The sequence below is a fragment of the Squalius cephalus genome (assembly GCF_949319135.1).
Source record: "Squalius cephalus genome assembly, chromosome: 1".
Taxonomy (NCBI): domain Eukaryota; kingdom Metazoa; phylum Chordata; class Actinopteri; order Cypriniformes; family Leuciscidae; genus Squalius; species Squalius cephalus.
This window is the reverse complement of record NC_137122.1, coordinates 44,907,475-44,919,489: the sequence shown is the minus strand read 5'-3', so window position 1 is coordinate 44,919,489 and position 12,015 is coordinate 44,907,475. Positions and strand designations below refer to the sequence as shown.

The following is a 12,015-nucleotide window of genomic DNA, read 5'->3' as shown; positions in this document are numbered from 1 at the left end:
GAAACTTGAGAAAACTTGAAAAAAAAAAAGAAAACTTGCCTAATTATGCACACCTGAATAAAAGGTGTTTTCATTTCCAGCCTTCATGAACAATTATACATCACTTATACAGTATATGATTAAATACAAAATTAATAATAGTTAAGATTAATGTGGTTTGGAATTGGTAAAAATGTGTAGCAGTCTTAAGCTTCTTAAATTACAGATGATGGCTTTCCTATTGAAGACAAAAGTAGAAACACAATTATTTAACTTAATCTGGTTAATGCACAATATTAAAACAAATAGTGCTATTATTGTGTAATACAGTAAATGATAAAATTAACATTAGCCAAGCTTAATAAGTGATGAAAAAAATGTTTACCGTTACCTTTTGTAAACTACTGCAGTTAGCGGTTACACAATACAACATTCAAGTATACAGTATACATTATATACTGTGTTACTCACTGCATTTGTCAACTGATTGACTGACTGAAAAAAAACGGAAATAAAAACTTGGCCTTTTTTAATCCGTGTATCATTCGTTCAGTCGTTTTTTGATTTAAAGCTCCAGTCCGTAACTTTTTTTGGGTTAAAAATTATCCAAAATATTTTTTTGAGCACGTACTTAACCAGCCAGTGTTCAAAACCATCTGCTTGCCTTAGCTCGCTTGATTCTAAATGGTAAGCTTGTAATAATGTTTTTAATTCCAGTAGTACTGGTGGATTTGCGCGGGAAATTGGAGCATGTCTTTGCGTCATTACGTCACATCTGTCCACATAAAGAAGGTGTCTCGGCTAGTAGGCTAAGTGTGAGGATGCTAGAGGTGGAGATTTATAGCCTTTTCTCACAGCACTTGATGTAATTAAACTTAGCAATTTCATGGCGGATCCAGAAAGGTTCAAACGACAATCAGTGACAAGTGGAGATTCACCCGTTGTAAAATGCAAAAGACTTTGGGGGAGTGGCTACAGAAAAAAAGACTGCAACCAGCCCATGCGAAAACAAGGATAAATATCGGAAAGGTATTAAATGTAGTAACGCAGTGCTGATGTTGTTAACATTAACAATTGGAGAACAAAGTATAATGATAAGCGATCGTTAGATTTAATCAGCTCGATTTACTGCAATGCTTTTTTCCCTTAGTTGGTCAGAACAAAAGTGGATGTTACTTGTTCAGATGACATTTTCCGGTGAAAATTCTTATGTTAGTCATACTTCCAAAAGTAAGAGTGCAGAGACGGGAGACGGCTCTGCGTGAGTGGTATTTATGACAGTAACGTTAAAAACAAGTTCTCCACAGCGACTCTAGGCTGTTTGAGAAAAACGGACACTGCATAGTGTGCCTTTAATGGGCTTGTATTGTAGGCGACTGTACTGCTAAAACGGAATCTATATTTGTGTTCGATTTTAAATCACTCTAGTTCAGCAGGCGTTCCTCTTCTCATGTTGTGAAGGAGGGATTGGTACAGGAGCGTCTGTGGAGGTCTGAGAAGTACAGTAAATGGCGCCTCCTGGTGGCCATTTTATAATCTAGTAGTCTAGTCTAATAAAAGCAGCTGATTGATTTTAGTAGCTGAATCACGTTCATGTAAAATGTATACAACACTGCTTATCTCATCAGTAATTATGAATTCAATATTTACTTTATAGATTATTCATAGGTTTGTATCTGTTATATAGGAGACCAGGCTTGGTTGCCCGATTAAAAAATAAGTAAAAAAATCTATCTCTTGTGGAACTAACTAGTTGGCACAATGTTTATAAGCTTTAGTTTTAAGAATAGAGCAACAAAGACAAAGTTGTTTTTTTTAAAATTACCAATTATCACATATGTATACCTTATATACTACATTTCCATAGAAGTTGGGACATTTTGTAAAATAAAAGTGATAAGTTTACAGAACATCCAAGTTGAACGGGTTTGAAACAGTCTACAAGCTGTTTATAAGCAGGTGAACTGGTAATAGGTAAGGGTATCATGTTTGGGTATAAATGGAGCATCAGCCAAAGGCTCTGTTTTTGCAAGCATGACTCATGACCTACAACCCTGTGCCAAATTTCATGAGAGAATTGTCAAACAATTCAAAATCATATTTCTCAATGCTAGATTGACAAAATTTTAGGTCTTTCAGAATCTACCATACATAATATTGTGAAATATTTCAGGGAATCCAGTGAAATCTCAGTATATAGGCAAGGCAGGACACCTCTGTTGAATGTGTGTCACCTTCAAGCCCTCAGATGGCATTGCATGAGAAACCATCATGGGCTCGGGAGAACTTTGGAAAACCGTTGTCACTTAACACAGTCTGACGCTGCATCAAGAAATGCAACTGGAATCTCTGTAAGAGAAAGCTATACATCTGTTCAATGCAGAGATGCTGGCGGTCTCTGGGGCTGGAGCTAATCTCAGATGATCCAAAAATTCAGCCCTGCTCTCAACAACAAAATAAACACAACAAAAATGACAGCGGTGGAAAAAAAAAGTGTTAAAGCTTCTGATTACAGTGATGTCGATATGTTTGCACAAGCTCTGCAATTCAGCAGCATCATGTCGACAGACGAGGTAATTAAAATTACACATATGATAGTTTGATTATAAAGTATATTTGAGACTATAGATCTGGCTATGTGAGACTATAGTTTGAATTAATCCCTTTGCATCATGAGACATTGACAATACAGTACAAAACAGCTCTTTCAGAATTATCCTGAATATTGTATTCATTTGACACTTAATGGAATATAATTCACGCTTATAGGCATCACTTTGGATTTTCCTGGCGAATCCGCCTCGAGTCCGTCACATAAAAATCAGTCTAGGCTTTCATAGACAATTTATGAAGTCTGGGAAGTTATTTGTTTATTTATTTTATGTTTCATTACAAGCTGTTACATGACAGTTCTTACATATAGCCCCTTATAAATATCAGTTCTGACCCAAAGTGAGGAAAATAATTAGATATGCATTATAATTGCAGGCATAATGTATGTTTCATGTTTAGGCCAAATGTCATAAACCGCACCCTCATTATTCAAACACTCTGAGGGTACATGTTTGCCGACCTTCATTAGTGCACAATCTTTTGTAACAACACAATAAGTGTAGCTTTCCAACAATAATAACAATTTTAAAGGTAAAGAATAAATGACAATATCTCTTTCTGAGAGTTTCCGAGAACTTGTACAGCACAATTGTTCTCTTAATCAAAAAACCCTGAGAATAATCATTCATACAATTTCTCTGAAGAGAGATATAGAGAGCATATGAATGGAATAATGGAGAATGTGAGAGAAATGGAAAATAAAAGCAGGTCAGGTGAGCTTCTGAATCCACTGGAATTTAATTGAATAAATCCAGGCTGGTCGCTGCTCATGTAAGAGTTGATCCAATCCTGGTATTGAGACACTCTGGTGTACACACCGGGAGAGTTGGGTTGTGCACATCCTTGACCAAAACTCACAATGCCAGACTGAATCCACCGGGAGCCGTTACTGACCATTGGACCTCCAGAGTCTCCCTGCATTGATAAACACTTAACATTTATACATCTGAAAATATACAGTATGAAATCAAAATTGACACTTATATTTTATTATATAAATGTCTGTTACGTATGTGACCCGGTTCGCTGAGTTGGTAAGGTAAATGTATCATGCCAATTTCATAATCAATTCAAAGATAATCGATACAACACATCAAATCCTCTGGAATAGAGAGAAGATGCAAACCCAACTTTAAGAAATACATGAGGCTGAGAGATCTCTCTCTCTCTCTCACCCTCACGGACCAATCTGAAGTACAGAAAAGGCCTCGATCTCCCTGCTGCATTTCCATATATAGACAAACCTTTCACTTGGAAACGTGCTAACAATATAAATTTGCATTCAGAGGTAGCACCTCTTGGGGGTGTGTGACCATTTGCTTGAGAGACCATCTTCCTTTTTGTGTCAGTTATCCATAAACTCTTAGCAACCTTATTACCTTTTGTTTTACTTATTCTGAAATGAGACATCTGTACCAGTCGCACTGTGACATTTTAAATGATACCAAACATGAAAATACTCTGTGATAATCATTCACATTAAACTATACATTTTCTCGGGTGAATTCAGGTGATCATCTGAGCATGAGAGAGAGGGGGTGAGGGGAGAGGGAAAGAGATGTAGATTAGGATGACTCGGAGGTGACACTTTCGTCTCAATGGTGCATGAGAGCCAGTTCAAATGGTCCTTTTGTCCTCTCAGGATCTGGTCACCCCCGAAACAGACTGTCCGGCATTTTGTAATTTCTCAATTCTTACAGTTATCAAGCCGGGGCAATGACAAGGAGCATAACCTTACTTAACCTCCAGTTTCTGGAGAAGGCAATAGAAGATAGTATAATGACCACTTATTTATTCCACTCCAATTGTTCTGTCCAGCTCTGCTTCTAGGTTTTTTTTTTTCGTTCTCCCTGCCACTAGTGTTAGAGCAATAGGAAAGGCCCTGAGGGTATGGGTTACTCTTTCGTCATAATCCGATGTTTACGGCCGTCTGTCAGAAGCTAGTTATTATTTTAGTTTATAAAGTTTTACATATGGATATTTTTCTAACATAGACACATCGCTTCACTTCAGATAAATAGCCTATAAAACATTTTTAATAGCCTATAACTCCAATTGTATTCGTCTGAAAGAGGAAAGTCATTTACATCTAGGATGGGTTGAGGGTAGTACTTTAGAGGAGTAAATCATGGACTAATTTTCATTTTTTGTTGAACTATCCCTTTAAGGCTATCTAGTGGCAATAGTCATGAAATGTCATGTTATATTATTATTTTTCAGAGGTCAGCAGAGACACCCAATGGATTCTATTGTAATGTTAATTGGTCTTTGCATGCACGGCAGTAATTTTGTATTTAAGCAAGAGAATGTGAAGAATGTGCTTATTTATATTATTGTTAAAATCCAGTAATATAGAAGTAAATAAAATAATATAAATAATACTAATAAAAAAAATGAGATTTTTTTTTCTATTTGAGAAGCCGTTTCACTCGGATATATGTCACAATAGGGAAGAAAAGATGATCACTACTTCTGTTTCATTCCAACTTTAAGCTGACAAAGGGTATGCAAAGTATGCAAAGGGTGTGAGCTCCTTTATGAAATCAAAGGATACTACTAGTATATTCAGTGGTTAAATTATGTGTAATGCATATCAGTGACTGAGAGATGAGAGACAGATGGACTGAATCATTGGGCTAATTTTGTTACTCAGATCTGGCAACCTTGATAGGTAATGTACAGTTCAGTGCAGGGGACACCTCCTCCTCCCCCCCCCCCCCCCAAAAAAAGTTAAATGTTCATATTTTTGTAAATTAAAAAAGGTTCAGATGAATGACTGATGTCTTACCTGACATGAACCTTTCCCTCCCTGAGTTAATCCAGCACAAATCATATTGCTTGTGATGATACCATAATCATTATAACAGTCACTGTTGCTCACAATTGGTATCATCACCTCCTGCAGTAGGTCAGAAATCTGGTTGCCTGTGACAGATCAGAGGACCATTTTAATGGCCAGTTGCTAAGCTTTACAGTATTTGCAAGTAAAACTTTACTCACCCCCTTCTTGTAACAAGCCCCATCCAGTGACCCAGCTCTCTGAACCAGCAGCAAATACACTACCAGCAGCAGCCAGACAGACTGGCTGAATATATTCAGAGAACGTCACAGAAGAGGAGAGCTGGAGCAGTGCTAAATCATTGTCTTGGGTTTGATTGTTATAGTTTGGATGGGTAATGACTTGACTCGCTGTCCTGTATTGCTCATAAGGGTTTGAGCCCGATTGGCTCCGACGTCCTAGGTAGATACTAATGGTACTCACAGAGATGCTGTGAATAGGCAAACTCAGTTTTAATCCCACTGTGATAAATGTATAATTGTGTCTTGAGTTGTATTGTATTTAAGCATCAAGTTCATACCCTTGGAAGCAGTGAGCTGCAGACAAAACCCAGTCTTTATTGATTAGACTCCCGCCACAGAAATGGCCTCCATAGAGGGCACTTTGAATGCTGACTTGCCACGGCCAAGACCCTGCCGCTGCAGCCTGTCCTCCAACAATCTTGGTGTTGAGGGGAGCTTGACCACACACTGATTATAGGAAGTGGAAGTAGGAAGTGAGGGAATTCTCAACTAAAATGCCCAAAAGCATACAAAACATGTGAAACACGATTGTTATGGTCATTAAGAAAAAGACAACTTACCATTTAACTGGCAGAGAGAACCTATGAGGGAGACAGAAACCAGATATTTAGATAAACACTTACAAAGCTGATGAACTGGTTTGTGTTACCCACAACCTCACTGTTTCATCTTTTACATAAATGTGTTGGCACATTCTATTGGCATTAATCAAGATAATACTTTCACATGAATTATAGCCATGTTGTTAAAATCAGTGTTGGGTGTAACGCATTACATGTAATCAGATTACTTTTTTTCAAGTAGTAAAGTAACACATTATTTTAAAATTTACAACAAAATATCTGAGTTACTTTTTCAAATAAGTAACACAGTTTACTTTGTTTTCCCATTTGCTGACTGACACATCTCCTGTCCCCATGTTGAGAGAAATCGTGAGTAAGGGGCAGAGGTGTTGTGTGTGCTGTGTAAACATGATGGTTATTGTAGTTCTAGGTTATTGTAGATAGTTATTATAGCTCTTCCTGCAATAAAATAATAACACAAATATATGTATTTAATCTCACATTATTAACCAATGTCATTGCTGATGACCTTCGATGATCGAATTCAACCATACTAATAATCAAAAACTAATTTAGATAAACATCACATTTGTGTTTATTTTTTTTGTTTTGAACTTCCTGTACTGAACAGGCATGAATTTGCATTTCCTTCAGTCTGTGGGTTATTCATTTCACTTTTGGTGTGAAAGGGCCTTTACATTTGCCAAAAATAAAACTTTTTTTTTTGTTATTGAAAAACAAACAAGCACGCCCAGCACAGGTTAGAAAAAGTAACACATAAGTATGAAGTATGAATGGTGTGAATAGTGTATCCTGTTGAAGGGATAGTTTAACTACAACCAAACAGTTGATGGGCTCCATTGACTTCCATAGTATGAAAAAAAAAATACTATGGAAGTCAATGGGGCCCATCAACTGTTTGTTTACCACCATTTTTCAAAATGTCTTTGTGGCAAGCAGTGCGGGCCGAGAGCCATGGGAACGCAGCGAGGCCGTCACCTGCACGCCACACCGGTCACAAGTCTCACGGAGGAGCTCCGGAAGGATAAAAGTGACTACAGTGCAAGATGAGAGAGGACCAGGCCTGGACTATTTATGTTGTGTTTTATAATGTGTATATCCGTGAGGGGCTGCCGCTTTACTTTTGTATTGTTTGTTTATTTTATGACTAAAGTTTCTTGAACGTTCACCGGGTCCCACCTCCTTCTTCTCTGAGCCTTAAAGGGGTCATAATGGTACATGCACTTTTACAAGTTGATTGTACTGAAATGTGTGTTGGCAGTGCCTGTACACAACCATCATAAAATGATAAAAATCCATCCAGTGTTTTTTTTTTAATCTCCTTATATGTTTTCCCCTGTTTCAAATCGAGCCGTCTGACCGTGTGACGTCACACGGTCGGACGCCCCTCCCACGATTGTTAATTGACAGCAGCGTTTCAACACAGGCCCGCCCTGATCGAGCTGTCATTATAGTCCGCGCGGACATTGTTGATACGCTGGAGCATAATGGCGTCTAAGCGATTGTGGTGTTCTGTTCTTGGGTGTAATAACGAACACAGCAGTCATTTTGATGTCCCTAAATCCGAACCTCTGAAGACGCAGTGGCTGAGTTTTGTTTTCGAAGGGAATATTCCCCACGATCAACAGCAATGCTTTCATGTTTGCGCGAATCATTTCTCACTAGACTGCTTTATAAACGAGGGTCAGTATAAAGCTGGTTTTGCTAAGAAGCTGCTCCTGAAAAAAGGATCGGTACCAACTATTCGTGTTCCTGCTGAACCTCCAGAAGAACTGAAGTGAGTGTAACGTTTTATTAACCTTTATATTAATCTTTGCAAATCGCTTGCACGCTTCACGATGAATGCGGCTAAGGTTTACACTCAGGGTACATTACGGCATGTTTCCTATGTACAACGTTCTCAATATAATTCATAATCCCACGTTTATAATGAACAATGCGTTATGGTTATTGTGTTACAAACGGTGTTTGCACAGAACAGGGGGGGGGGGGGGGGGGGGGGGGGGGGGGGGGGTGAGCAAAGCTCATTATCATTTAAAGACATGCACTTAAACGGCGTGCTGAAAACAGAGCTGTTTTTGACCAGGTAAAATTAATGTTTTCTTACAATACTAATGAGAATTTTTAATTAAAGTGTATTACACTTTGGAACAACTTCAGAGTGAGGAAATGATTATAGAATTCTCATTTTTGGGTGATCTATCCTTGTAACAGCTAGTAGGGCTAGAAACAGGTCTTTTTTTTATTTACCCTAGTAACATACTGTACTTGCACACATCTACTTGTCAGTGGTTAAAGGGAGGCCCTATTATGGATTTTTGAAAATTATCTTTCATGTAGTGTTTAACATAGGTCTAAGTGAATGAAAACATACTGCAAAGTTTTAAATCTGAAAGTGTATCGTATATAAAGTTATTGTCTTTCAAAAGTAAGAGTTGACTCTGAGTCAATTAAATTAATCGTTTTTCAAGCGAGTCATAAGCCGTTTCGTCGTGACGTCAAGACGAAACATGAGCATATTGCCCGCCCACGTATTGCACGCGCAGACACCAGGGAAAACTTGAACCTCAAACCAGCAGCTGATTCCTGTGGATACTGGATAGCATCAGAGAATGTCTAATAAGGCGAGAAGTTTTACTCTCAGTACACTTCCGGCTTCTGAACTGGTTGCAGTTCCACTCTGGTTCCATATGAGGGCGCTCACAGGACGAGTGCAGAATGAATGGAGGTCTATGGCGCTATACCCCTCAAAATCCACTTTTCTCAGGATATAATTTTTTGTCTAGTAATTTGAATGTTGTATTCGAAAGGAGATGCAAAGAAATTACACATTGCTGAGTGTTAGATTTTTTAGAGTCACTTATTTGCTTTAAAAAGTCTCAATGACGTCATACACATCGTACGACCAGAGATACTGCTTTACGGCAATCCTTCAGTCACTTTGGTGCTCTCGCGCTCTGCACTTTCTTTTCTCTCGAGGCATCGACAACACAGCTGACACATGTAAATACACGTGCTAGACGAGTTTTTGTTTTGTTTGTTTCTGGTCCCGCTTCGGATGATGCCATCAAGCGGTATCTCTGGTCGTAATCAGTCCTTCACTGACCAATCAGCGTTCATTAGCAGAATGCTAGCGTGTTATGGGCAACAACAACTCAACCTGTAAGGAATTGAAAGGACATAAGTACTCGTTCATTCAACTTTCGACCTATAACCCATGTTGAACTTGCAAAACCTACAATAAAATCTGAGATTTCTCAACGGCAATCGGGTGAAAGAGACAAATATAGCCGTCTAGCCCCATAGACTCCCATTCATTTTGCACTCGCCTGCGAACGCCCCCAGTGGAACTCTGGTGGAACTACAACCAAAATTCGGTACAACAGGACTTAATAGGGAGTGGGCAGGCTCTCCGTAGACGGGCTCTGATAGCATCATGTTGAGAAGACGCTGTGCACTACAATGTCAAGGTAAAGCCAGTTTTTTTTCAATGCAGGATTCGCAAACCGCTTGCTCTTGAAAGATGGTGTTCAAAAAGTTTTATATTGTGTAGGTCTTTCATAAACTTATGACTAAAGTGTAAATGTAACAAACACCAAAATGTTGCTATGGTTATCACGTTATCATGTTGCTATGGTTATCATGACTATAATTTAGCGGATTCACTCCCACATTTAAATGCAGTTATCACTTTTTTACAGTGTGAACGTAACCACTGGTCCTCTAGAACAGGGATGGGCAACTTCGGTCCTGGAGGGCCACTGTCCTACAGAGTTTAGCTTCAACCCTAATCAAACACACCTGAACAAGCTAATCAAGGTCCTCAGGATTACTAGAAAATCACAGGCAGGTGATTTTTTCAGGGTTGGGGCTAAACTCTGTAGGACAGTGGCCCTCCAGGACCGAAGTTGCCCATCCCTGCTCTAGAAGCATGAAAAACAAAACTATTATTTAGATTGTCAATAACGCTCCCTTTAACGCCGCCTTCACACTGGCAGTTGAACTCAGCTCCGATACGGCTTCGAAACGACCGGAAGTCATTCATTTCCTATGGAGATTCGCAGACCGCATGCGAATGGGTCCGAACCGGGTCCGAACGAGTGCGGTGCGAAAAAAATCGTATGCGTTAAAAAAATGTAACTCTTGCGAAAGGCTACGGACGGTTCCTATCCGACAATTCCAGCGAAAGTTAGCATTGCTATGGTAGCCTACTGATAAACAAACCTGAATTCTTAACTTTTAATAAAATAAATAATGATTTTATAACGATAAGTTGTCATGTCATTTTTTTATTTTCATGATTTTCTAACGTTATTAGGGCAGTTATTAAAATGTATAATTAAATATTGTTGCCCCCGTTCATTCACATAGCCTACAGCCAGAAAATTCCATGATGGCAAATCATCGCTGGTCAATGATTAATGTCTCATGAGAGAGATCATACCCAGATAGCAAGCACAGTCGGGCCGATTCCGGCTGAAACGCGTCACTGTTGGCTCACTGTCGGCACCGGTGAACAGATAATGGGCCAGATCCGTGCCGACTGTGCATAACACATCTGGCTGACTGACAGCGTTTTCTGTATGGGCCAGCCTTGGCTGAAAGCGGTTGTACTTGTGCTGGCTGACTGACGGCGTTTTCGGTATGGGCCAGCCTCGGCTGAAAGCGGTTGTACTTGTGCTGGCTGACTGACGGCGTTTTCTGTATGGGCCAGCCTCGGCTGAAAGCAGTTGTACTTGTGTCAGGTCCATACTCGGTATAGCTGTGTGTATTTACAATCGGCCCGAGTTCGTTTTGTCACAAGCGGGCCACTACTACAATTAAGGAACTCAGCCGCTTGAAAAAAGGTTTTGGCGGTTAATTTTAAATCCTGAGGAAGATCCTGCAGACGCAGTCGCAGACCAACGTACATTTTCGAGAGGAATCATTCATCTGAAAAAACGAGTAAGTAATTTAATTCATTTATTGTTCTAGTGCTGTTTGATGTATTAATTGTCAAGATAAATATAGTTTTGTTTTATATCTAACGTTAGATCAGATGTTTACGATGATAATAACGTTACTTCAGAATATCCACTCGGTCCCGGAGAGAGTGTTGATGAGAAGGCCTAGCTGCTAACGTTACGGTCCCTTTTTAGAATAATTGTGAGGGTTTTTTTTATTAGAAAGACTGCTGTGCTGTAGCCTACCCAGTGCACTGTGATTTTGGCTAATGAAATGCCGGTATTCCTGTGCTCAAATTTAGTCAGCCAATTCGTCTTTTTCAACGAGTGATTAGTTCATAGGAGTCGGACGTTACGCTGTCGGCGCCATAGTTCTCTAACGTTACTTGCATTATTAAAATCAAAAGTTGTATTTGTTAACATTAGTTAATGCACTGTGAACTAATTTTTTATTGTGTGTTTATTAACTAATGTTAACAAAGACTGTAACAAATGTATTGTTCATTGGTAATGTTAGTTAACACATTAACTAGCCTAACGTTAATTTTAACAATTGAGACCTTATTGTAAAGTGTTACCTATTTTAAACTGCTGTGTGAACTCTGGCTACAACATTTGTTAAACCTATGTGCTTAAACTAATGCTTAAGATTTAATATTGACCTCACAAAATCTATTCCTTTATATAACAGATGCGGTTCAGAGAAACCCTCACAGCTAATGCTGCTGAGATGGAGATCGAGAGATCATTGACTGGCAGCAGATTGAGGGGCAGACACAAGATAAGTTTAAATCTATTTAAAAAACACACACCTC

At 39.0% G+C, this 12,015-nt stretch overlaps 1 protein-coding gene across 1 annotated transcript in view; it reads right to left on the bottom strand.

Moving 5' to 3' along the window:
• LOC307168406 (chymotrypsin-like protease CTRL-1) overlaps positions 1-12,015 on the bottom strand; it is a 132,764-nt gene that overhangs the window by 109,548 nt on the left and 11,201 nt on the right. The window lies entirely within an intron of this gene.